Raw genomic sequence first — 4,124 nt, 5'->3', positions numbered from 1 at the left:
TTTCTTTGAGGGTGCTATTTATGTCTTTCTTAAAGTCTTGTATCATCACCATGAGAAGTGATTTTATACGTGAATCTTGCTTTTCTGGTGTAATGGTGCATCCAGGACTGGCTATGGTGAGAGAATTGGGTTCTGATGATGCCAAGTAACCTTGGTTTGTGTTGCTTATATTCTTATGCTTGCCCTGCACCATCTGGTTATCTTCTAGTGCTACCTGCCCTTGCTAAATCTGACTGGAGCCTGTCCTTTCTGTGATCCTGGTTATGTCAGAACTCCTCAGAGTCAAGCTGTCTCTGTGATCCTGTGATTCTGGGATCCTGTGACCCTGGGCTTGTTAGAGCACCTAAGAGTGGAGCTTCCTCTGGGTGTTTTGGGACTGGCTTCAGAATTTGTGTTCTGTTGTGTTGTGTTTGACTATTGTGTCAAAGTTTTTTATGGTATCTTCTGCCCCTGAGATTCTCTCTTCTATCTCTTATATTCTGTGCTTGCATCTATGACTTCTGATTTCTTTCCTAGGTTTTCTATCTCCAGGGTTGTCTCCTCACCTCTGATCCTGGGCTTGTTAGAACGCCTGGCAGTGGAGCTTTCTGTGGGTGTTGTGGGACTAGCCGCAGAGCCTGCACCCAAGGTCTGCTCAGGGCACCAGCCCAGGGAGCCCGTCGGAACCTGAGCCACTGGGCTGGTAGAGTTCCTGTGTGCCTAGTCCCACTGGATGACACCTTTCTTTTATGTGAGGAGTGTGGCACGTATTCCAGGCCAGGAGTCTGGCAGGGAGCAGGAAGTCACCTAAGCCTCAGGTGTATGCCCACCGAGTCTCCAGGTCTCAACCTGGTCTACCTTACCAAACTTCCTGGCATGGTTTTACCATCCAACAAGTGTGTTACTCCAGCCCATATACCAAGTGACTAGGAAAGCTGCAAGTTTTGTGTGGGAGCTGAACACAGCAGGCTCTTCAGTAGGTCCAGGTTGCTGTGCAGGCTCCTGTACCTCTTGGGCCATATGACCCAGCAGACCCAGTAGTGCTTGAGGTGTCAGTGACAGATAAGAATGCTGTTTGGAACCTTTGGAAGGTGAACCACAGAACAAAGTGGCCATGGTGGCAAAGATGGGAATTAGGCATGGGCTCAACAGCATGGACCTCAACTCACCAAGGCTGACCCAGCTACAACTGCTACTGAGTGCCAGATCTGCCAACAGCAGAGACCAATATTGAGCCCCAGATATGGAAACAAATCCCCAGGGTGACCAGCCAGCAACCTGGTGACAGGCTGACGACATGGAAAGGACAATGCTCTGTCCTTACTGAAGTACATACTTACTCTCTTTACATATTTGCCTTTCCTGAATATGATGCTTCTGCCAAAACCAACATCTGTGGACTCAGAATGCTTTATCCACTGACATGGTGTCTAAGGGTTTCTATTCCTGCACAAATATCATGACCAAGAAGCAAGTTGGGGAGACGAGGGATTATTTAGCTTACTTCCACAATGCTGTTGATCACCAGAGGAAGTCAGGACTGGAACTCAAGCAGGTCAGGAAGCAGGAGCTGACACAGAGGCCATGGAGGGATGTTCCTTACTGGCTTGCTTCCCCTGGCTTGCTCCGCCTGCTCTCTTATAGAACCCAAGACTTCCAGCCCAGGAATGGCACCACCCACAAGGGATCCTACCTCCTTGATCACTAATTGAGAAAATGCCCCACAGCTGGATCTCATGGAGGCACTTCCCCAACTGAAGCTTCCTTCTCTGTGATAACTCCAGCCTGTGTCAAGTTGGCACACACAACCAGCCAGTACACATGGTATTCCACACAGTATTGCCTTTGACCAATGAACTCACTTCACAGCCAGAGAAATGCAACAGTGGGCCCACAATCATGGAATCCACTGGTCTTACCACATTCTCTGCTATCCTTAAGCAGCTGGTCTGATACCTTTTGAAGGTACAGTTACAATGCCAATTAAGTGGCAGCAACATGGAGAGCTGGATCATGGTTCTCTAGAAGGCAGTATATGCTTTGAACTAGTGCCCTAAATACTGTACTGTTTCTCGCATAGCCAGGATCCTTGGGTCCAGGAATTAAGGGGTGGATAAAGGAAATAGGTCCACTTAGGATCACCCCTAGTGACCCATTAGGAAAGTTTTTGTTTCCTGTTCCCACAGCCCTAAATTCTGCTGACCTAGAAATTTGGTTGCAGAGTGTAGAATGCTCCTGCCAGGAGCCACAACAAACATTCCATTAAACTGGAATCTCAGACATTCCCCTGGTCACTTTGGGCTTCTAATGCCCTAAACCAATAGGCTAAGAAAAGAATAACAGTATTAGGAGAGGTAATAGATCCAGATAACCACAGGGAAATCAGATTGTCTTTCCACAATAGAAGTAAGAAGGATCTTGTCTGGAGTGCAGGAGATCCCTGAGGGTGTCCCTGAGTACTACCATGCCTCATGATTAAAGTTAATGGGACACTACAACAGCCTAATCCAGCCAGCATGACAAAGGACACGGACCCATCAGGAATGAAGGTATGGGTCACTCATCCAGAAAAGGAGCCAAGACCTGCTGAGGTGCTGGCCGAGGGTTGAGGAAATACAGAATGGGTAAGTACTAGAGGAAGGTAAGACCACATGACCAACTGCAAAAATGAGGGTTATATATAATTAACATGTTTCTGTTGTATTTTGTTAAGCATGCATTTGTACAGATATTTGTGTTTTCTTTCTGTTCCTTTAACAATAATTAAGAGAACATCAGTGAGTATCAAATTTAAGTTTGAGTTACTAAAAGATGTTCCCCCAAGGGACACATACCACTTGCCTTTAAATGACCACTTCTTAGCTGACCTCTCTTAGTTTTTAAGTGAAATGAAATTCACACACTTAATTTTATCATTTAAAAGTAAATATTGTGTGGCACTTGGCACATTTACCTTATATAATCACCACTTTGCTAACTTAAAAATATTTTTTGTCTCTCTTATGTGGAAAAACATTAAAAATGTAGCATTTTCACCAGTTATAACTAAATACTTTGGTGACACTTACTAGAGTCTCAATATTATACCAAAGCATCTTTCTTCACTCTGTTATTGTTTTTGGGTATGTGTGTTGTGTGTATGTATAGGCCATGACACATGTATCCAAGATGACACATGTATCCAAGCCAATGAACGACCTTGGGTGTCAGGTGTCAGTCCTCACTATCCACCTTGTTTCAGATAGAGTCTTTTTTTTTCTCAGCTGCTAACTCTAAGCTAGAAGGTCCATAAGCTTCCAGGGAGTCTCCTATCTTCACATCATATCCCTCAGTAGAAGTGCTGGGACTACAGATGCACATTACCTTCTGGGTGTTTTTTTTTTATCCACCCAGGGATTGATCTTTGATATCAATTATGGTGTTGGTAGGTTATTACTGGCATTGAGCTTGAGTTGGCTCAGTGAGTAAAAAGGCTTTCTGTCTGATAATGTAAGCCTGAAAAACCCCTGGAGGATTGGTCTACATACCATTTCTGCAAGAACAGCAAGTGCCATCTCTCTCTCTCTCTCTCTCTCTCTCTCTCTCTCTCTCTCTCTCTCTCTTTCTCTCTCTCTCTCTCTCTCTCTCTCTCTCTCTCTGTGTGTGTGTGTGTGTGTGTGTGTGTGTGTGAGTGTGTGTGTGTGTGTTTCTTGTTGTTCTTGTTCTTGTTGTCCATATCAGTGAACTTCATTAGGATTGATTACAGAAGCATGGACACCTTGCTAGTGGCTACACCACTGAAGAAACTGTCCCTTCCACCTGCAGCAACCACTGTATGTAAATCCCTTTGTGGTGAATAACCAAGTCCCCTCTGTGTGCATCTAACTGGAGTCCATATGTCAATGACCACCTTACCACTCCAAATCTTCCATCAGGGTTATTTGCCTATTCAAAGTTAACATCTGAGTTTCTAGGACTCTCATCGGGGATTCTGGATGAGAATAGAGTTAAATTCTTGCTAGAGAAATGGCACAGTGATTAAGAGCACTGGCTGCTCTTCCAAAGGTCATGACTTCAATTCCCGGCAACCACATGGTGGCTCACAACCATCAGTAATGGGATCCAATGCCCTCTTCTGGTATGTCTGAAGACAGCTACAGTGTACT

This window comes from Mastomys coucha, unplaced genomic scaffold (genome assembly GCF_008632895.1).
Source record: "Mastomys coucha isolate ucsf_1 unplaced genomic scaffold, UCSF_Mcou_1 pScaffold22, whole genome shotgun sequence".
Classification (NCBI taxonomy): domain Eukaryota; kingdom Metazoa; phylum Chordata; class Mammalia; order Rodentia; family Muridae; genus Mastomys; species Mastomys coucha.
This window is presented reverse-complemented; position numbering follows the sequence as displayed.